This window comes from Xyrauchen texanus, chromosome 3, assembly GCF_025860055.1.
Source record: "Xyrauchen texanus isolate HMW12.3.18 chromosome 3, RBS_HiC_50CHRs, whole genome shotgun sequence".
Taxonomy (NCBI): domain Eukaryota; kingdom Metazoa; phylum Chordata; class Actinopteri; order Cypriniformes; family Catostomidae; genus Xyrauchen; species Xyrauchen texanus.
The window spans coordinates 8,598,859-8,622,574 of NC_068278.1; the positions used below are offsets into that span (position 1 = coordinate 8,598,859).

The 23,716-nt window shown below is 38.2% G+C and overlaps 1 pseudogene; it reads left to right on the forward strand.

Moving 5' to 3' along the window:
* Positions 1-2,319: 2,319 nt before the first annotated feature.
* On the forward strand, positions 2,320-3,192 carry LOC127621833 (uncharacterized; annotated as a pseudogene).
* The last annotated feature ends 20,524 nt before the right edge of the window (positions 3,193-23,716 follow it).

Genomic DNA, 23,716 nt, shown 5'->3' on the forward strand with positions numbered 1-23,716 from the left:
TTTGGTCGTTCGTTCATTTGTCACATGACAGCCATATATGCTATGCTTTACTTTATAGGACACAGAAATGATCCTGTGACAAAAGAACAAATGTCTTGGACTTGAAGATTCAATCCAGAGGTGAACTAATCATTTCTGTTTCTCATAATTTGTCCTTGGCTGCATTATCAATTTTTCCTTATTGGGACTATAATTAAAGTTTGTGTAAGTAGAGGTGTTGGGAGCGGTTGACTATTGAAAATGTAACATTTTAATTTAATTCTGCTCAAATAAACGACATGACTTAAATAGATTTGTTAATTTTGCTGAACGAGACTCAAAGATCCAAATCAGTTAAATTATCTGATTTCCCATCACTACTCTCCACTGTAACTTTTTTTTTCCTGTTAAGACTTTGTTTTCTTGGTCCTGAAGCAGCAAAGCTTTCAAACATCATTGAGGAATGTTTAGCTCTTCACCACAAGCACATCATTCACATTCCTCTCCTCAAACACAACACACTGTTTGCAGTGGCCCTACAAGTTGTTACCATGACAACATTGGAAAAACATGGAGGCTGGTTTAACTTTATTTAATTGCTCCCCCTCCCTTTACTTCATCACACCATTACCACACTCACACACACACATTTGGATACACACTGAAACATGACTAAGGCAAGTTAATCCGAGAGGCTCAGCAGCTGTCATTTATCATTTAAATTCTACAGATTTGGGGGATTGTTTGGTTATAGTGATATGATATGGACTATTACTAAAGGGTGGACTCAGTATCAAAAGCAGTTTTATCACAAACTTTTAACATTTAATCAGGATATGAATATAGTTATCTATAATTCAGTTTTCACTAGTAAAATGCTAATTCTTGAGATCAGCAATGGAATGATTACTAGTGGATGCCAAAGTACCATTTAAAAAAAATTAAATAATTATTACTAGTCCCTGACTAGTAATTAATGATGCTTCACAACTCAAATCTGATCTTAAGTCATATGGTGTGCAAGAAAATAGACCATGCACGGCAACACTGGACCACAAAAAAACTAAAAATGGAGATGGCAAACAAGTGCTCAAAGTGGAGAAAACATTTATCGCTACTCGTATCCAACTCACATCACAGTCTCATTCTTTCCACCCAAAACCGTTCACAAATGTGCTGGCCCTGTTTCTTTTGAGACGCCGAACACAGAAGCAGCAACATCAATGGTAGCGCTCCTGTACATTCATGTTTGTTTACATCAGTCATGCATCTCTTAGAACATGAGTTTGTGATAGTATCGACTTGACAGCTGCAGTGATCTTGAGTTGTTTAGTTTAGTGTGTAATGCCCAGTTTTTTCCTATAGCCATTTACATAGTTGGTAAGTGTGATACATATTATTTTTAGATCCTGTAAAGATTTTAGAGGTGGTGTAGTGCAATACAGCATAAAAGCGCTTCTTTCAACTGAGCGGATGACGATATTTGTTGACTGATAAAATAACTAATTATGTACATCTCAAAGTTTGTGTGAATGGTTGCACAATGGAAAAAAAAAAAGATGGAAACCGTTGCATGTGTGAGTAGAAGATTTTTCAGTATTTCAAGAAAAGACCAATACACCTGGCACACCAACACACCAGTGGTAGCCACGTGACTCAGATCGACCACTGGATGGTCCGGCAGCAAGGCCTGAAGTGGGTGACTAACACCAAAGTGATCCCATCTGACAGCGTCACCCATCAACACGGACTCCTTGTGCTGTACATTCAAATGGATCAGGTGCAGCATGCGAAGACACCAACAACTGGCCCCAAACGGATTAAGTGGTGGAAAATGAACATTGTCCAACTTCATGATGAATCCCGATCACACAGTGGAGGCCATGTGGAACGAAGCTGTGGAGATGATACATCGGGAGGCAGTGGAAACTATAGGAAGGACAAAGCCAGGGCAAAAGGCATTTAAGACTTGGTGGAGTACATGGCTTAGTGTTTTCTACTGATCACTGAACTTGGCAGAAAAAAGGGCCGTGGTAACTGCAAAGAGCCGCCAATACCAGGACCTGTATGCCCAGCTATACACGCCAAAAGGGCAAACAATATCTACTGCCTCGCTAAGTCCTACCACCATTTGACTCAAGACATCAGCCACGTAATTCAAGTCAGAGGGCTGATAATCAGATCTAGCGGGACCCACCAGCTATCCTGCGTAGATGGTCCAACTACTTCGCTGGTTTATGCAATGAAGAATTCCCGCACCAGCAAATAACAAGCCCTCAGCCCACCTTTGGAGCCGCATCGTTGATTACAATCAAGGAAGTGAAAAAGTCCATTAAGAAGATGAAGAATGGGAAGGCGACTGGCCCTAATGATATACAGGCTGAGAACTGGAAGATGCTTGGAGAGTGTGGAGCAGCATTTCTCGCCACACTCTTCAACCGAGTCACAGCTCAGAATAAGCCTCCCTGTGCCTGGATGACCAGCATGACAGTGCTGATTTGGAAAGGAAAGGGGGATGTCAGCACGTGCACCAAATACTGCTTAATTTAGCTTTTATGCCAAGATATTTGAGCACGTTCTGAACCAGTGTCTCCAAAACATCGTCACCATCATGCCTAACCAGTCCGGTTTCGTCAAAGGATGCGGCACCATCCATGCCACCCAGTTGCTGATGGAGAAGCACCGGGAGAAGAACAAGACAGTGCACATGGCATTTATAGATCTGGAAAATGCTTTTGATCAGGTCCCACATGACCTTATCTTGTGAGCGCTATGATCCCATAGTGTCCCAGAAGTGTAGTTGGGCCCAACTTTTTTACCGCAACGTCACAAGCATGGTTCGATGTCCAGCCGGTGTCCACAAAATATCAGCCCTCTCATCCCTACTGTTCATACTCTGCATGGATATGGTGACAGCTGACCTACATTCACCACTCCCCTGGACACTCCTGCATGCAGAGGATGTGGCACTTTCACAAGAGACCTGCCCTGCTCTTCAACATCATGCACATAATTGGAAAGATTGGTTTAGTGAGTGCAGCTCAATGTCCAAAAGATTGAGTTCTTGGAGACCGAGTACCCCAAACCAATGGCACCATCAGCAACAATGGACAGGATTTGAAGAAGACATCACAGTTCAAATACCTTGGTTTCCTGGTCGCATCAGATGGTGACACCATTCTTGATGCCCAAGCAAGAATCAACACGGCATGAGCCAAAAGGAGACAGGTCACCGAGGTCCTCAGCGATAAGAAAATGCCTGAATACCTCAAGGTGAAAATGTATAAGACCTTAGTGCATCCAGTAGCCCTTTATGGGGCAGACTGCTTGCACATTATAAAGAAGCATAAGCAAGTCCTCCATGCCATGGAGATGAAGATGCTCCGGTGGACACTCAGTTTGACCCGCCTTAACTATGTAAAGAACAAGGCCGTCCAACAAAGACTTGGAGTAACCTTGATAGCGGAGAAGATGAGGGAAACACGCCTCTGATGGAATGGTCACGTTATTCATGGCGATGAGAACTCTGTGGCAAGAATAGCCCTCCATTTTGACCCAGGAGGCCGCCGACGATGTGGAAGACAAAAGAAGTGGTGGCCGGACAGATTTGCAAAAAATATGCGGGCCATGGTCCTCGCCCCATAAGACGCAAAGGATCGGGCCAAATGGAGAAGACATATTAGAACAGCTTAGAACAACAGAGAGATAAATTGCATTTTCACATATCAACTATGTGTTTCTTACTAGTACAAATGGTAATTTTTGTTTTCAATAATTACATTGTTACTAGTGCAAATGTCCATTCCTGATATCACAACTGAATTACATCTAGTAAAAATGATCAGCTACTTTTAAGGTACTTTAGGTCCTCATTTTGTGTTCCATAGAATTTATGAAATCACATTAGAATATTGTTGTCACATATTACCTGTTGTCTTTTGTTTTTGTGCTTTTATGTTGAAATTATTGTTTAGTTCTGTTTCCTGTCCTTTGTAGTTTCATTTTATGATTGGTTTCCCCCTGATTGTTTCCACAGGTGTTCCTCATTCCCTTGTTTGTTCCCTTGTATATTTAAGCCCTTGTTTCCCCGGTTAGTTTGTCAGTTCTCACATGTGTTGTCATGTTCTGTGCCTGGTTTCCTGTGTTTTAGTATAGTCTGAGTTACCTTGTTTATCTTTTGTTTCATTAAAGATGCACTTGGATCCTCATTTTTTGCATGCCTCGTCACAATTGTTATACATAGTTAAATCACAAAGTTACATATTTGCCTATATATATCAAGCACATATGCACATAGACACACATACATCACTCCATATGAATCATGTGATCCTTGGACATTCTAAAATGACAATTTGTCTCTCTCCCCTCCATCCAATGAGTTCCAGAGGCTGACAATTACTCTATTAAGCATTGAGCTAATCATAAAATCCCCAATATGCTCCGGCAGTCTAATAGTGGCCTTTCCCACACTTTCTGCTAGAGTCACTCAAGTGGAGGAGAGTTAATTTACCTCCACTGCTTGGCTAATGATGGGTCCTCATGAGAAGAATGTTTGGATTTATTTATTTATTTGGAGGGATTGAGTTTTACTGCTTCTTTCTAAACCATATTAATGAAGATAGAGTCATGATGTCTGTTTTCTAGGAGAATATTTTTTTTAGGTGTATATTTGTATTAATATTGTTCAATTGTTGAGAGAGGAGCCTTTGGAAGGGGTTTCAATAAGTCAAGGCTAGAATCATTCTGAGAAATTCACAATATTTAAGAAATAGTTTAAGCTACTGAAATAAATTTGGAAATAAAATAAATAAAATAAAAAATAGTAGACTATTTTGGAAGGATTATGGGGCCATTAAATAAGTAGGATAAATATAATAACAAACTCTGAGTTTAGTATCAAATGTGTAAAAAACATTAGTTACATCGTTAACATCATTGTTTTTCATTTCTGTTTCATACTTGTTGAGCTTTGAAGATAATTAAATTTAGCCATAGAAAGTGTGCATATGACTTTAATGTTTTATGCAATGTAGTTCCCATTAAAAGCCAGTTATTAAGCTATTTGTATTAATGGGGTCAAGACATGACGCAGGCCATATTTGAACACATATCTCCTGCACAAGCATCTTGGCTCAATGTGTCTGAATCACATGTAAGTGATGCACGTGTAACAATGGATTAGGCCTTGGCTCCCGTGGGTTATTTTTCTTCTTTTCTCTACCAGAACTGCAAAAACAGAATCAAAATGTTACACTTGAGAATCAAAATCCCAATTAAGCATAATGTGCTTTTAATCACATCAGAAATTCATCTCTCTATAAAATACTATGAGAATCTTTAACATGCTCTCTCGTGGTATGAACATTCAGAGGAGCATTTAACACAGAAATAAATCCAGCTTCATCCAACAACACACAATGATAAATAACTATTTGAATAATTGTTCAATTTACTCAGGGGCCAAACCAATCAATGAGTTGCATTATTAAAGAAAGCTTATTGATTGCCAAGAGGGCAAGGTAAGTGAAATGATTACCACAGGCAAAACGTAGTGATCAATTCATCCATGAGACATCAGGATCAGACTTTAAATAAATAATTCCTGATGAGTGAGGGTGTATGTCTCATGCATTTATGAGACCCTTATTGAAGTCTTGGGGAATGTGGCCATCTTGTTTCACCAACTGATAGATATTAGACATGTCTACTTATTTAATTAAATCCCAAGTAACATACTACATTTCAAGTGTAAATACATCTTGTGCTTGCTTTATGCTTTCCTGCAAGGACAGGTAGGCCCACATTTTGTTGTTTAAAATACTTCCAAACAAGGAGGTCTATAATACCTGAAGAAATCTGATAGCATTACCATTCATAAAAAAGGCAGTTGCTCAGAAGCACATGACCTCCCAAAAGTTCGCAACCTGCTGGCTGCCATCTTTTTCGCATGGGCATTCGGTTCCGGAGCCAAACACCGAAGTCGTAAATGCCATTTGACTAATCATTCTAGAAGAAAAAAAAAGTCCTGACAAGGACAAGTCAATTTAACGCTTTTTTTCTACCACTGATTAAACATCTACTGTACACTCTAAATATGCTACAGTAGGTTGTTTTTCAGCCTCATCTCATAAAATTTTTACAAAATTATATTACGTGATTCCTTACATGTATCGCAGCAGTTCTGATGTTAAATGTTGATGGTTTGGCACTAAAATGAATTACATTTTCTCTCTATTAGATCAAGTTTTGAATCTATCAAGGTTTAAAGGGGATCTATTATGCAAAATTCACATTTACATGGTGATGGAACATAAATGTGAGTCGGCAGTGTGTGTACACAACCACCCTACAATGTTAAAAGTCCACCCACTCCTCTTTCTTATAATTCAATTAATCAAAAACAGTCTGTCAAAATGAATGGTTTTCAATTCTGCTCTATAGTGATGTCACTTTAGCCGCAATAGACTAAAATGAGCCACCGCGTTATGCAGGACGGACCACAAAACGGTGCCGCGAAAAAGGACATCGAACTTGCTATGTAAAATCCCAGGCCGATTTTTCTTCCCAGTCCAGCCCTGCCTGAACTCCGGTATTTACGCTGTCAGTCATATAGGTTCTGATTTGTTGTTGCTGTATTGACCGAAGCACGATCTGTAAAGGCACAGCCATCTTCCGGAAAGGGGGCGGGGAGCAGCAGCTCATTTGGATTTAAAGAGATACACACAAAATCAGCGTGTTTTTGATTCCACCCAAAAAGTGGATTCCACCCATTTATAATATGGTATAATAAATTATCCATGGGGTATTTTAAGCTGAAACTTCACAGACACATTCTGGGTACTCCTGAGACTTATATTACATCTTATAAAAAGGGGAATAATTGGTCTCCTTTAAATCAACAAAACGACCTCTCTACCCTAAACCTTAAACCTAAACCTAACTGATAGAAATGAGTCATATAAAACAAATGTGAGATGAAAAAAGCAACTGCTGAAGCAACAACAAAATACTATAGTGCTTCTATGACACTTTTGCCTAATCGCATGCTCTTCAGTACTCATACCCTGGTTCATTATATCAGAAGTGCAACACTCTATCAGTTGCAGTTACTGCGCAGAGTGATTGCTCCAAAACAACTTATACATGTAGTTGGTTGTGTAATCTAAACGTGCAATACATCACCTTACATTGTTATGCACTATAGTGAGTGTTTTGATGGTAACAAAACAAAAAGGGTTTATGAATCTGCCATTATACTCTTGATTTGTTTGAATGGAAACACAAATAATTGTCATTTTAGCACCTCTATTTTTATTTCACTATGAAACTGCTGCAATATGTACAACGAGCCAAGTGAAAATAATTTTGCGAAAATGTACTGTATGTATAGTAAAGTAATTCTATGAGACCAGGTGGTTTTTTTGTACTTATATAATATAATAAATGTATTTGCGATTCAAATGTTGATCACATACCATGTAACTTTATCTAGTACACATTGTAAGTGTAATGTCATGTCCCCCTGCTGGTAAATATATACAGGTATATCCCAGTTGGGGCATATGACTAATATTAGACATACCAGTAACTAGATAATGATTTGCATATATTTACTGTAATGTATCTTTTAAGGATGGGCTCCCACTGAGCCCATCCTTAAAGTCCCAATACTTTACATTGTTTTTCACGAGTTCCTCAAGGAACGACCTTTTAGCTGTGACTTCAAATCATAGTCTGCTTACCTGAGGAGTGCAAGCCTGGTGACAGGTAATTGAAGGCAGTGTGTTGTTAGTAGTAGTTGGAGTAGTCAGGGTCCTGTCACCTTGCAATGTCACCTTGCTGGATGTACTCAACGCACAGTGAAATCAATGAAGAGAAGGCCAAGCTAATGTAAGGTCGCTGTCAGTGAATGTGATGCTGAGAGAGAGAGAGAGAGAGAGAGAGAGAGAGAGAGAGAGAGAGAGAGAGAGAGAGAGAGAGAGAGAGAGAGAGAGAAAGAAAGAAAAGGAGTTTAAGTTGTAGTTTGATTGATTAGTGTTTAGGACCAGTCAGCATTAAATGCTCATGCATTTGTAGATGGAGAGGAATGCCATTTATGGAGAGAGTTATATACAGTAGGGCTACTCAACTATGGCAAAAATCATCATCACAATTATTTTGGTCAATACTGAGATCACAATTATTTAACACGATTACTCATTGACTTTGGAAACATCATTTTGTTACATATGGTAGACAAATAAAGGAAAGCCTCCATCGCCATCATTTACAGCAGGGATGCTCATAGTTCTACTATAAGATTGACTTTTTCATCATGTTATTGCAGCAAGATCTACCATGTACAATAAAGGCTATACATTATCACAATACCAACATTTCAGTAGTCGATAGTGAAATTTGATGATTCTCAATACCAGCTTCAAAACCACAACAAATAAAAACATCAACTAAAGTGTTAATTATGTAAGAATGGTTTCAAGTTTTTAAGTATTCAAGACTATTAAACAGTCAGTAATAAAATAACAACAAAATATAATAGAATAAAAAGACAAGATAAGAAAATTCAGTGCTTTTTTAACAGCTTTAAAAGTTTTAAACAGCAGCAGGCTATCAAGTATTCAAGTAAACATTCAGAATGAAATGCAACATAAAACTACTACTGATCTTCACTGTATGATTATAATAGATGAATACTTTTTAAAGTTACTAAAGTTACTCAGTCAAGAGTAGTGAGTGTTTTCTTGTTATGGTTGTTTGATTATTATGATGACACACTAGAAGGCAGCAGGTCTATTAACTTACATTTACACTTACAAATCTGACATTTTAATACAATTTCGCTTTTTCCCTGCTGTTTACGTTTACTTTAGACATCACTCTCTATGTTTACATGAATACCTCACCAAGATGGGCATTTTGGCAAAATTTTGTAATGTATTTGACTGTTCGGGCACGCATTAGCATGAGTATTTTCGGAACACGCACTTGTTCCGCAAACACACACATACACCGCTTGTCGATCAAACTGGGCACAGCTGTTACTAGATCGCTAGCGAATTATAAAATTACATGATCTGGGTTAATTTCAACAGCAGAATATGAATATGAACTTTCTAATAAGTGACACAGGCCTAGGCTATCACAATTATAGCTGGTTATTTTTTTGTTATTGACATTTTAATCAGTCTGCTTGTCCAGTCGGGGAAGTAAAAATCTATTTCACTTGCCCCATCAAAAATTCACTTGTACTGGACAAGCCCTGATTAAATATTGTATTCAACATTCTCCAATAACAATTTTTCTTACCTAAAGTAAATGTAGTTTTAGATATAATTTGGAAAACAAGCCAAAAAAGACTGATCAAAAACATATTTTGTTCCACTGTATAATGGGCTAAGACTACACCCTCACTTTTGTTCACTTCGATCCATCTTTAACTCACCATAAATGTAATTGTGAAATGGAATGTGGCACAATAATCGTTTTATCTTGATTATCTTGTTTTTATAATCATTGGAAGCCAAAATCATAATTGAAAATAAAATTGTTTATATATTAGGGCCGTCTAATTAACGCGTTAATTCAGTGCGATTTAATTTTACAAACAATAACGCTTTAAAAAAGTTAACACAATTAATCACATGCCCCCGGCCCATAATAAAGAAGATTACTGAGAAATGCAAGCTTGTAGTACCACCTGTTTACCCCAGAGGGCAGTAAGTGAAATTTCAGCTGTATGAGCAACTCGCAGTTTATTCAGTGAAGAAAACACTTCAGTAGGCAGAACAACACAAACATGCGTTACATTCTTGCATTCAAAACACTCGGAGTGCAAATGCGATCTAAGGGATCTCAAGAAGTGTTTAAAGATTGAGTATTAAACCATATTTAACTTGACACAGTGACCTAAACATTTTATGTTTATGACACAATGCACCCGAGACGCTACACAAGCATGTCTGACATAGGTGTAAATTGACGGGTCCTTAAACAAGCCCTCATAATAAATCTCCAACTGATTGACAAATTCACTTGTGAAATGGATTGCTGTGAACTGTATGTCAATGATTGACTTATGTTCAATAATATGGTAGTAAACAATACATTGTATTCTAAAGCCACTTTTTGTATTGTCTTATTAATGATTAACTCCTCTGCTACAGGAATGTAAAGCATTTTAATTATCTGAATATTTTTATATATATGCACTCACCTAAAGGATTATTAGGAACACCTGTTCAATTTCTCATTAATGCAATTATCTAATCAACCAATCACATGGCAGTTGCTTCAATGCATTTAGGGGTGTGGTCCTGGTCAAGACAATCTCCTGAACTCCAAACTGAATGTCATAATGGGAAAGAAAGGTGATTTAAGCCATTTTGAGCGTGGCATGGTTGTTGGTGCCAGACGGGCCGGTCTGAGTATTTCACAATCTGCTCAGTTACTGGGATTTTCACGCACAACCATTTCTAGGGTTTACAAAGAATGGTATGAAAAGGGAAAAACATCCAGTATGCGGCAGTCGGCAGTCCTGTGGGCGAAAATGGCTTGTTGATGCTAGAGGTCAGAGGAGAATGGGCCGACTGATTCAAGCTGATAGAAGAGCAACTTTGCCTGAAATAACCACTCGTTACAACCGAGGTATGCAGCAAAGCATTTGTGAAGCCACAACACGCACAACCTTGAGGCGGATGGGCTACAACAGCAGAAGACCCCACCGGGTACCACTCATCTCCACTACAAATAGTAAAAAGAGGCTACAGTTTGCAAGAGCTCACCAAAATTGGACAGTTGAAGACTGGAAAAATGTTGCCTGGTCTGATGAGTCTCGATTTCTGTTGAGACATTCAGATGGTAGAGTCAGAATTTGGCGTAAACAGAATGAGAACATGGATCCATCATGCCTTGTTACCACTGTACAGGCTGGTGGTGGTGGTGTAATGGTGTGGGGGATGTTTTCTTGGCACACTTTAGGCCCCTTAGTGCCAATTGGGCATCGTTTAAAATGCCACGGCCTACCTGAGCATTGTTTCTGACCATGTCCATCCCTTTATGGCCACCATGTACCCATCCTCTGATGGCTACTTCCAGCAGGATAATGCACCATGTCACAAAGCTCGAATCATTTCAAATTGGTTTCTTGAACATGACAATGAGTTCACTGTACTAAAATGGCCCCCACAGTCACCAGATCTCAACCCAATAGAGCATCTTTGGGATGTGGTGGAACGGGAGCTTCGTGCCGTGGATGTGCATCCCACAAATCTCCATCAACTGCAAGATGCTATCCTATCAATATGAAGGATGCTAAAGAATAAAGAATGCTTTCAGCACCTTGTTGAATCAATGCCACGTAGAATTAAGGCAGTTCTGAAGGCGAAAGGGGGTCAAACACAGTATTAGTATGGTGTTCCTAATAATCCTTTAGGTGAGTGTATATATATATATATATATATATATATATATATATATATATATATATATATACTTTTTTAATATTTAAAGATAACTATGTATAATTATATATTGATATAAATATGTATAATCATTACATATTGAGTTATTGTTATATGAGGGGCTTTCTCAGCAAATATTTGTATATGCGATTAATCGTGATTAATTAATTGGGACACCGTGTAATTAATTTGATTAAAATTTGTTATCGATTGATAGCCCTAATATATATATATATATATATATATATATATATATATATATATATACTGTATACATATACACATATATATATATATACACACACACACACACACACACACACATTGCTCTGAAAAAGTATTTGCCTGATTTCTTCTGTTTTTGTGTATACTGTATCTCATACTAAATTGTTGCAACAAAATCTAATGAAAAGCAAAGTGTAGGATTATCCATGAACAAAGCCATCAAATGAACACATCACATTCCACAGATTAGAGATATCCCCCACGATCCATTAGAGATTCATAAAAACAAATATTTTGCACCTAAATTGCTGAAGGAGACCATCTCTCCCATGCCTGTTTAATCTCCAATTAGGGTTTGTAATGACAGAGCTGACTAATAAAGAAGATCCTTCTTTGTTCCACAAACTTAAACCTTTGGTAAGACCAAATGGCCAAGTGTGACCTTAAATGCATAAATCTGTGGCCATATCAGGAAACTGAGATTTGTGAAGAAAGTCCCAAGACCCTAAATCAACATGGACCTAAAACAGGGACATCTTTTTCTCCCCGTCTGCACATTCCAAGGACATTCTCTCTTAGCTCAACAGAGACCGCATGGTCCCACAGAATATACACCATATCTAGCCTTGCTAGATAATTCTGAAAATGACTCTATGGCCTGTGATCACTTTTATAACTGACAAATTAATGATTACAGGTGATATACCTTTTAAAATATGTGTAATAATTTGTTATCACTTCTAACTTACAAATCGATTATTATAATCTTTATCTCTTTCCCCACCAAACACGGAATTTTCCGGGTTTCCATGTTTTAGGTGTTATACGGTAAGGAAGACCCCTCCGCATGTTTTGAAAGAGTACGCAACTCTTTGATCAAAGAAACAGACTGCGATCGTCTCAAACATGAAGAAATGGAGTATTGAGAAGCTCAAAATATCAGACATAAACATGCCTTTTTATCAGCTTTTTGTCTGAAATGTTGTTTTTGACAAAACCGACGTCTGTTCAAGTCGCAATACAAAAAGAACAAATGAAGATAAAATAAAATCGTTTTTTTTTTTGCCTAAAAGCAGAGGCTCAGATCTTTATTGTGATATATAGCATCTTCATATATTCATGGAAGAAAATATTCTGCGGGCCATTAAAATTTAGCGAAAATCGTCAAAAACCCTGGCGGTGGCTGGCAACTTTTTTTAAAAACGCTGGCGGGGAAAGAGTTAATCTTGTATGGTGACATCATGGTTCAGCTGGATATTATATACAAATCGATTTAGACTCAAAGAAAGATAATGGTTCTTAAGGCATTGTCAACAGACAATGAACAAAAATGTTTCTCTGTATTGATCATTTACTTCACATTCTGTCACTTTTCACCAACCATGTTGTTTGTGTTAGAATAGCAATAAAGTTTGTTTTACTGTGGTATATTTTGATAAATAATCTCATCCCTGTTTTTAAAAGATTTCGCTTCAAAGCTGTACCTAAATATGTGTAATATTATTTTCAATAAACTATGAGAATAATATTACTCCAATAAGTGAATTAATCATAATTCCCTTATTAAAACTAATTCCTTACAAAATAATTTGTGAGCGGATACAATGAGACATTGTATTACTATTTTAATGGTTGTCAATTTTATTCAGACAAATAATCTAGTTATTTGTCATTTATCTAATTTATAATGGTTGTCAAAAGTGACTAATTCCATTATAAATACATAATAACATAGAATAAGGACTGTTTAATTTAATTCCTAGCTCACACATACGGTTCCTTCATATAATGGTGGAGAATTGCGGCACTTTAATCTGTACCGTGTACATCTACATCAACCAAATTTCCTACAAAAGGCAATCTGAGAAAACAAAATAAATTTGGCTTAAATCAAACAAAGAATTCCACAAAAAGAACATCATACCTACGATGGTGTTGGGATGCTTGGCTGCTTCAGAGCCAGGGTGACTTGCAATAATTGAGGGAAACATGAATTCTGCTCTCTACCAGATTATCCTAAAGGAGAACATCCGGTCATCAGTCCGTGAGTTGAAGCTCACGCACAACTAGATTATGCAACAAGACAATGATCCAAAGCATAGGAGTAAGTCCACCTCTGAATGCTCAAAAGGTGCTAAATTAAAGTTTTTAGTCAATGTCCTGACTTGAAACAAATTGAGAGACTGTGGCAGGACCTTAAACGAGCAGTTCTGCAAAGAAAAATGGGCCACAATTCCACCACAACGTTGTGAAAGACTGTTACCAGAAGCATTTGGTTGCAGTTTTTGCTGCTAAAGGTGGCACAACCAGCTATTAAGTTTAAGGGGGCAGTTTGTTTTTCACATGGTATTTCACGTGATATTGGTGTTGGTTAACTTTTTGCTTCAATAAAAAAAAAATAAATAAATAAAAAATAAACAAAAATAGAACAAATCAGGAAGAGGGCAAATAATTTTTTCACATCACTGTACACTGTGTGTATATATATATTTATAGTATGCCTGTGAAGTTGACTGGGTTCCCTTCTCTGTGATGAAGACTTCAAATGGAGGCAACAGACCACTGTGGTGCCTGGAAGAAATCTCTGACTTAATGGGCTGCTGCTAAAGACTTTTTGTCACCCTCTCGTGCTCTTGCATTACACACTTGTTCAATTATGACTTATTTCTTCCATTGAAATACTGCAGAATGTCCAGAGTACTCTTTTCCATAATAGGGAAAGTTCCTTAAGCTCCAAAAATGATAAAAATAAGCACAATAATATTAGTCCATACAACTCAAATTGTAAAAATATGCCACTTTAAGGCATGCTGTGCCAGATTTGATGTCAATGATGTAAAACGTTGGTTCCCACATTTCTTGATGTCAAACTGTCTTTACTCACCTTATTTAAATTGGATGACATTTGAGAGCATGATTTTCAATAAATAGCAACTTAGTGTACATTTTAGTCATTTTCTCATGGATCTCAACAGTCAGTCCCCATTATGAATACAAGTTCTTTGGACCTTTTGCCATAAGCCTACACTCACTAAGCACTTTATTAAGAACACTATGGTCTGCTGGTGTAGCCCATTCACCTCAAGGCTAAACATGTTTTCTGTGATGCAATTCTGCTTACTACAATTGTGCAGTGTAGTTATCTGACTTTCTGTCAGCTCGAACCAGTCTGGCCTTTCTCCATTGACCTCTCTCATCAACAAGGCATTTCCGTCCTCAGAACTGCGCTCACTGGACGTTTTTGGCTCCATTCTGAGTAAATTCGAGAGACTGTTATGCGTGAAAATCTCCAGAGATCAGCAGTTACAGAAATACTCAAACCAACCCATCTGGCACTAACAATCATGTCATGGAGATCACATTTTTCCCCCCATTCTTATGGTTGATGTGAACATTAATTTAAGCTCCTGACACGGATCTGCATTATTTTATGCATTGCACTGCTGCCACACAATTGACTTGAGAATAAATATTGTGTATGGTCATATAGCCTATGCATTGAAATGTATTAGACATAAATGTAGACTCGCTTTTAACAGATCTGTTATACTATAGAGTGTGTAGGTATGTAATAGATTGATTGATTGATTGATTGAAGGTCTCAATCTCATTTTCATTTTCAATGGATTAGCTTGGAATAAAAATAATAAAAAAATAAATAAGTAAAATGTGGATGGAGTGGTGGGAGAGAGGGTCTAGCTAGAAGGACGGAGTACAAGATTGAAATAAATCAAAATGGATTGATCAAAACAGACATAGATAACACATACCCTGCTAATAAGACCAACAAAGCTATAGCTCTACTGTACCTCTCAAATCTTATTTTGCATTCATAAACATTCACATATGAAGCATCATGACTTGTCGTGACATATTTGATTAGAATTGTTTATTGTGATATCTTGCAACAGTTTGTGACACTCCAAGTTGGAATATGCAGAAGTGCAAATGAGATTTGAGAGCATATGAGTAGAGGACATTTTCAGTGAATGACAACCTACATTTGTCTGTTTTTCACAAACCTTTTAATTACATTTTATTTATTATTTGTGGCTGCTTTAAGGGTGCTTTTTGGAGCACTGTTGGTCACATTTGGAGCTTAACAATCTATGCACATATGCGACAGGCAGAAAGGATGGGAAAAAGGAAATGAGGAAGAAACTGAGGTGCACAAAGAATAAGAGGCATGGGGAAAAAGTCTATTAGATTGCCATTTTGTTCACAAGGTAGTGCTCTATGGTGTCATTTGTTTGAGTTTGCTATTCACTGTCATTTAGTGAGAGGGTTGGAACGGGGGGGGTTGTAGAAAGAGAGAGAGGCTTTTTAATTTGACAGTCAATGGCTAGGAGAGGGCAGACCTGACCTTATTCTAAAGTGAACTGTGCATAGCTTGCATGTTGGCCCCTTGGCATCGCATCCATGACTTGATTACTAAAGATCTCTCTGCAAGCACCTGCTCCTCTTCTGGCTTCTCCATTTTTTGTTCCATTCTACACTCCACTGCTTGAGTGCTTAATAAAGCATCATCAGTCTTGATTGAGATGAATGATTCCACGGCTCAGAGAGCGCTTACATGTGTGTAACAGTAAATTACAAATGGGAAATTAAGTCTGAGAGTGTGTCTGTATCTGTGTGTGTGTCAGTATCTGTGTGGGAATGTTTCACACTAAAAGCATTTACTCTAGTCCATTCTATTTGTCAATAGCTATTTCCGATCCAATTCTGCACAATACGTATGCTTTTTAGGGCCTATGCAGAAAGGCATGTGTATGTAAAATAATTTTGAAGACTGAAATGCCATATCCACTACATTTTGACTATATATCTCGTGCCAAGTCATGTAACGGCCATATAGGAAGCACCAGGACTTTTCCTGCACAGAAGCCTGTTTCAAATCAGTATTTTTGTGTTGTTGTCCAGGATTTTTTTTTTTTAAACATTCTTAAAATGAGATAAATTGCATAAAAGGCCTATATTAAGATATTAAGACTTGCTTAAAGTTTATTTTTCGTACCATTTAGCAAATAGTTTTGTCTTGTTTTAAGCGTAAACCTCACAAAAATGTGTTAAATATAGGCTGGATGTTCAGTACAGCATAGTGCAGTAAGATCAGGTTATTAAAATAAGTAAAATAACTAAATAAATACAATTAAATTAACCCAAACCTACTGTAGTTTATTAAATGATCGTATGTTAAATTATTGACATAGGATTTGAACATAGGTGTGTATGACCACATTACATGTTCCTCTTAATCGCCTAATCATGTAACATTAATAGCGATTTACTCTTTATTGTTCAATTTAATCACACTGCCTTTGTGATGTAAAAAAAAAGGCTATTTCAGTAGGGTGAAAATCAATATATGGACTAGATAAGGCAATAGTTATTATTAGGACAGCATAGATCCTAGGCTGTATCAGTCCATCCTTGCCTGCAAGTTATTTCTCGCATTTTTTGTAGTGTGAGTCTATCTCTTTTGGCAGTGTGTTTCTGGCCTCGTTCCTAAAGTGTGGTTTCCTTCCTCAGAGGAAACGGAGGACCACGCGAGTCCTGCTGCAGGAGGCATGGGCCTGCAATGATAATAAGAATGTATTACCACCACAAATAAACAGTCTGGGAAAAACAGGCACATAGAACAGGGTGGAGCAGCAGGGAAAGACAGGGCCTTGGTGTAACAGACAGAGCACTGACCTCTGGCCTCACAGGCCTCATGTGTAAGTTTCTGCCTGTGTGATATTTAAGGCACACTTCATTACTTTGAGGAAAATTTTCAATTGCGATATGATAGATGTGGGTGAGAAACAGGTCAATATTTAATTCCTTTTTTTTGGAAAAGCACCTTCTATAAATTTTGCCCTGTAGGTTGTGATATGCACGAAAAATGTGAATCGCTGAAAACATAATAATTCAAATGTGAAAGTGAAACTGGAGATTTATAAGGACTTAAATCTTGATATGTTTCTCACCCACACCTATTCTGTCCTGGTCCCACTCAGTCTGCCCTATGTTCTTTGTCTGTTTATCTTCTGTGTCTTAGTCAGTGTTGTGGTTTGCCATGTGCTGTCCTGACCCTGCCTCCTCGTTCCCTCTGGCCTCATGCTGTGTTTCATTCAGCTCTGATGTAGGATATTCCAACTTGATATCTCCGATCTCCAAACATAAATGCATTCCATTGCCAGATGCTCAGAAGGAGATGTTTAAGGAAACATTAAACAGCACCTTCTATAAAGGTTATAGAGCAACCCAATTCAAAAACGCTAGCATTTGTGCTACACATGTACGATTTTTAAAAGAGAGTATAATTTACCATGTTTTGAACACCTGCTACTCTGCTAACGTTTGTTAAACATGCTTTAATATCATGTAATGTTGGAACTTTGACTCATTTATCAATATTATTTAATACAAGTGAATGTTTATCACTTATTTGTATATCTTCCTGGGTGCCGACATGATTGTGTGGCGTCACACACCTGCATCTCGGCGAAATCAGAGTTTAAAATATCTGCATGACTTTGCAAGTTGGTGTTCCATTGCACTTTTCCTAGTTGAATGGAACGCAGTATTACTCTCTAGCCTAGTCCTCATTATGTTGATTGCCTTCACCTGTTCCTCATGTTCTCAATCTGTATATATTGTGCTCCCTTTAAATCACATATATTGTGATTATTTTGTTCTCAAGAAGGTGTTTTGTTTGCCCAGCCTCCTTTCCGGTTTGTCATTTTGTCTTTCCGTTTAGAAGTTTACTATTGATTTGCTATTGATCAGTTTTTCTCCATTGTGAGATTTTGTTTTCCATGTTTGTATTGTTTTATGCTATAAAATCTTTATTTTCCCTCATTCCTGCAATTGGGTCCTCATTCCTGATTCATAAAGTGACAGAACAATCTGACCACTAATGGACCCAGCAGAAATATTTCTCCAGTTACGAGTCTCCAGTTCGCCAAAGAGCAGCTAAATCCAAGCTCTTTTGTCTCCGCTGGGGGAACATACAGGGTGAAGGAGTATTCGCTGGAATTTCTAGCATTGGCCTCGGGTTTGGGCTTCAACCAGGAGTGCCTCATTGATCTTTTTGTGGCAGGCCTGGTTGAGCCCATCAAGTCTTGTATTCGTTTTGGGGGTAAAGAGGAAACTCTTATCGAGCCATAAAATTGGTTTTAAAGTGGGATTATTTTATCTCAGACTGTGACTCGGAAGGCTCTCTCTCTTCATCCCAGCCTGAGGACAGTGATGCCCCCTCACTGACGGTGGGTGCTGCAGCCCCTCTTCCCATCACTATTTGTAGGAAGAGACATAGCTCCACACCTGAGTCTGTGGCTGCACAGAGACCATTACCCAGTCGCTGCCAGTACTCGTGGCCACGGAGGCTGTTTCCCAGTCGCTGCCAGCCACGGAGGCCGTTCTCCAGCTCATGACCACAGAGGCCATTCCCCAGGTGCTGCCAGTGCTCATGACCACAGAGGCCGTTCCCCAGCCACTGCCAGTGCTGCCAGGCCATCCCCCGGTTACCCACTTGCTGCCAGCGTTCCAGGCCAAAGAGGCTGTTTCCCAGTCATTGCCAGTGTTCACAGCCACGGAGGCCATTCCCCAGTCGCTGCCAACTCCCTCAGCCATGGAGGCCATTCCACTGCCACTGCCAGCACTCCCGATCACTGTGGTTGCTGCATAGCCTGTACAGTTCCCTGTGGTTGAGTCTGTACAGTTTCCTCAGGCTGATGTCAAGTCTGTCTTGCCCCCTGTGACCTTTGACGAGCCTGTACAGTTCCCTGTTGACGTGTCTGTCCAGTTCCCAATGGCTGTTGACCAGCCTTTTGCTCAGTCCAGTGGCCAGCACCCATCAGACACCAGCTACCAGCTGTCTGTTTCCCATACCCTTAGCCAGCAACTAGCTTAAGTAGGCAGCCATCAACCAGCCCAAGCTAGCTACCAGTCAGTTGTTCAGCATAGTTATCAGCACTCGTCAGACACCAGCCACCAGTCTGTTGCTCAGCCCAGTAACCAGCACCCGACAAACTGTTACGGTATGAATTATGTTGTACATTTGCACGTGTCTTAATTAGTGTTGTCGTTTGCCATGTGCTATCCCGACACCTGGAAATATTGTGCTCCCTATCCTCTTGTGTTTGTTGTATTGTTCTCATGTTGTTTAATCTGTTTTTTGTTAGCTCAGCCTCCAGTCCATTTTGTCATTTCGTCTTCCAGTTTAGAAGTTTGTTATTGATTTGCTTTTCAGTTTTTCTCCCTTGTGAGTTTGTTTCCCTGTTTGTATTGTTTTAAAATATTTGTTTCCCCTCATTCCTGCAATTGGATCCTGATTCATTTCGTGACACTATCCTATCGCTTCTGAAGATATGTATTTAACCACTGGAGTCATGTCTAAAGTTTTAATTTGAGGTAGTTTGATCTAATATTTAATCATTTATAAAATGTTGCAAATTTAAGTAGCTAATAAGAATCACTGAATTTATCACATTTATTTTAAGAGTTCCAGTATTTGTCATTTTCAATTTTGGTCAAGGTAATTAAAAAAAAAAATTTTTTTATAACTTCCCTATGTTAACTATGGTTAACCCTTTTCTAAAATGGTTATTTTGAATAAGCATTATCTTAATTTTTTACTTCTCTTATCTTGCTGTCTCAAAAGTATTTTCCTAAGTTGACCAATTGTTCCCTGTAACTATTGTCCCTAGTTACACTATATTTCTATTACTCCTCTGGGGTGTTTTACCCTGTGTTTGTGGGCCTTTTACCCCAAGAGTGAGGTAAAATGCTCCCTCCCCACCTTTCGTACAAAACATTTTATTATTGTGATCAAAACATAAATGGTTTATGAGAACTGCCAGTAGCCTATACAAGAATAATTCATGGTACTGTGGAAAATATTGCTCGTTATTTTCGATCTGGTATTTCGGTGAGTACCAGCCCACTTCGAGAACTGATTGCCACAGTAAAACGTGGTGCTTTTAAGTAAGGGTGATTATGTGTAGTCTGAAAAGTCAATCTTTTTTACTTCCACATCGCTTAGAGTACAGTATTCACTGTAGATTTCAAATGGACAGCATAAGCTTTGTGTTCTGCGCTGCACAACAGAAGTCTGGAGGACTCAAGGAAGAGATTGACATTATTCTATCAATGGAGAGCACACTGCTGTTGTGCTGGGCAGAGGCATGTTTCAGGAAGCATATTTAGTGCTTATACCATGCTGAAAATTCAGGGATATTGTCTTTTTTTTTTTGTACTTTGTAATTCTGGTGAAAAATAAATACAGGCAAGTTGAATACTTCATTTTTAAGCAACTCAATTAAAAGTAAATATTCTGTGATTTATTTATACTCATAGAAAGAAAGATATGAAACATGTACTCAAGTACTGTAATGAAGAGTAGTTATGTTTGTGAAAGTTGTTTTTGTCTCAGTATTGTTATGATTACATATAGGGTTTGGGTTAGGAACATATTAATGTAATTACTACTCAAATATTTCAGAAAATTGGACGCTATGCTCCTTTCACATCATATGCATTCAAAGAATTAAGTTCTTGCACTTGTGCAATGCGTCACAACTGTAGTTCCAATTTCAACCACTGGGAGGTGCAGTTTGGACATTCAAAAAGTGTACACCGATTTCAGTAGACAAAACATTCAACCTCTTGTTGCCGATTTTTCGTCAGACTGCTCCATACATAACCTTAACATTTTGTAATTTATGCCCCCAAAAAATATATAAAAATTTATTTGAATTCAGCAGTTGAATACATTTTCATTACAGAAGAGGTTGTGACAGGGCGGAGGTATAATCAGGACCCGGCCCCGCCCTCCGCCCTGTCACTGGTGTATTCAAGTCATTGTCTGTATGAATAACCTTTTATTCAATTTTTGAATAGATCAGAAAAAAAAAGTTGTGACATTGATGTCAATGTTTTACCCTGACACGCAATCTACTTTCCTATTCTTGTTAGGACATGATAACAGCTTATGCTGCTAAGCCTAAAATCCAGAATTTTCCTGCAGGCTTTGCTTTCATGTTTTCAGCTATGGCAGTTATACTGTACATGGGCCTCAAAGGCTGCTGCCCCCCTGTTCGCGCCTGTAGGGCGCGTTGTCATTTGCATACATTCAGATATATTGGTCATGCCCAATTACTGTAGCTACATCGATGCATTTTGCTTGCTTAATTAGGCAAATTGCCTACCCCCAGAAAGGATGGAGCAATAGGGTGGCATGCAAGAAAATAGCTATAATTAGCTTGGTAGGTATCAAGGAAGTGACTTGCAGGCTTCATGCATTGTTACAGGAAATATAGCATGCTTACTACAGACCAGACTTTTCCTCATATTCATTATTTTGTTGTTTATTTTGTATAACATATACTGTACAACCAAAGTGTTACAGATACATTGAATAAACAGCAATCTACAATGCTTCCATGGATACCCTAGAAGTAAATATTATCATAAACTTTCTCAACTACATTTAAATAACATTCTTCGCTAAAAAATTAAAAAAACTGCCGTCTGTTTTCTCTGTCTGGTTCATGTTGACTTCACTGGTAAATTAAATCTCATTGTAGAAGAAAGGCTCATGTTTTTGGTGTAAACATAACTTCATGAAACGATTGTACAGATGTAGGTAAGTTTGCACCAGCTCTCTAATAACCTCATGCCAGTGTGTTCTAGAGGTCTGCAACCTCTAGAATATAGGTAGGGTTCGGGTCAGTTTTTCGAGTAGGGATTCAGGTCAGGTTTGTATAAATTACAAAATAAACAGGCTTACTGAACTTGTTTCTCTCACAGATGCATGCGAACGGACGAGTAAGGGGGTCGTTCACATGAACGTATTTTTGCGCACATCTGTTCTGTTTTCCCATTGTTTTCCTATGTAAAAACATGCTGGACGAATGTCTTTGACATTTCCACTGCATCTTTCTAATGCTCTGTTGTTTTAAGCATCAGTTGTCAAAAAGATTCAACATTCTAAACAAGTTCAGGCTGCATAGAGGGGACTGTTGCATTGTTTCATTTTATTCCAGATTGTTCTGCACCAAGTGAAGTTTCAACAAATATATATATATTTTTCCCTTCTGCTCTTGTGTACTAAGGGGCTGCTGTGCTTTGTTAATCAGTGTATGTTTACTGTTTCATTACTGTTACGAATCATGCCTCTATGCTTACATAAAACAGCCTATTGCAACAGTACTTGCTAGGAGAAGAAATTAGATAGTAAGCGATTTTGGGTCAGGTTTGGGCTTAAAATCTGTCTGTATCATATGGCCTCGGGTACAGGTTGGGTATAATTTTAGAGGCCCGTGCAGACCTTTAGTGTGCTCATGTTGTCTGAGCTCCAGGTCACATGTACAGGCTCGTCGACGGCCACAGGGAACAGGACAGTCTCGTCAAAAGCCTCAGGAAACTGGACAGACTTCACCACAGGGAACTGTACAGGCTATGCAGCAACCGCAGTGATCGGGATGTGGACTAATGACAGTAAGAAGGTGTTTAGCAGCCTGTACAACGTTTTCCTGAAAGTTCGTCCTGGCTATATTTGTTTCTTTGCCCTGCGATGAAATTCCCTGACCAATAAAATATGAGGTTGCTGCAATTACCAAAACCGTCTCAAATGGTGGCGCTAAAGCACAGAAAACTGTTTTGACCACTAACATTAAACGCTGAAGGAACTTGAGGAAGAAATCCTGAACCAGCCGTGAGGGTGTTTATTTTATTTTGCATCAAATGCCTTAAAATGTTTTTTTCTCACATAGGTTCTCTTAAAATTTAAATAATATCTTCATAATGTTTTTCATATTGCTGAATTTTTTTGCCTATGCATTTAATCTTATGTGAGTTCTCTTATATCTCTAATATAATATATATTACGGCATCTTTGCCTTTATATCCATTTTTTAAATAAACAACTTTACGGATCTTAAGTGTTTTTGCTCACATTTAATTAGTTATATGCAGGGGGTTGAGCAAATTGAATGGAAATAAGATACAATCAGTATTGTTCGAAATTACAACATTTGTTTTAACAGTCGTTTTGTGAGTGCCTT